Below are 828 nucleotides of genomic sequence, written 5' to 3' on the forward strand. Positions count from 1 at the left end.
TCAGATACATCTATCAACAAGTGCATCTAAGAATCAAGTGAATAAATAATCTGGTGATCATAATAGAATCAGGGACATACAAAGGGAATGGACTGACTATTCTTGGAGGGAAAGGGGTGTGGGGATGCGGGAAAAGACTGGACAAAAATCGTGCACCTATGGATGAGGACAGTGGTGAGGCGGGTAAGGGCAGAGGGTGGGGTGGGAACCTGGTGGAGGGGAGCTATGGGGGGAAAAAAGAGGAACAACTAATAATCTGAACAATAAAGATTTAATTTTTTTTAAAAAAGAGTGCTGGTGTTTTTTTTAAAGATAATATCTATGTTTTAGACGTACACCTTAATAAAGATGTAGGTCACATAACCTTTACCCAAACTTCTAACACCTGTAGCTGAACAGTACTCAGTATGTTTATGGGATAAAAGTTCTTTGTAAGAGATTATAAAACATATTATTTTGAAGCAACATTACCTTTCATGAGAAAAACTATGGGCAGGAGTCTGAGCTTTGGAACCGGATGGCCCCGAGCTTCCCGTCCTGGCCCAATACCTTACTAGCCTGGTGTCTATGAGCAAAATACTTAACCTGCCTGTCAGTTTTCTTCTTTGTAAAATAAGATTAATAACACGACCTTGCACTATTATTCAGGATTAGATGGAATAACATATACAAAATGCCTCCCACAAAAAGATATGGAGGGAAGGTAGTTACCATTAGTAGACTCATATTTGTGTTATAAAAAGAAAATTGGGGTGCATGTGTTTATTTTTTAAAAACACCTTTTACTTATATTGATTATGTGTGGGTTGGAAACATCATGAGCAGGGG

This window comes from Myotis davidii, unplaced genomic scaffold (assembly GCF_000327345.1).
Source record: "Myotis davidii unplaced genomic scaffold, ASM32734v1 scaffold496, whole genome shotgun sequence".
Lineage (NCBI taxonomy): Eukaryota > Metazoa > Chordata > Mammalia > Chiroptera > Vespertilionidae > Myotis > Myotis davidii.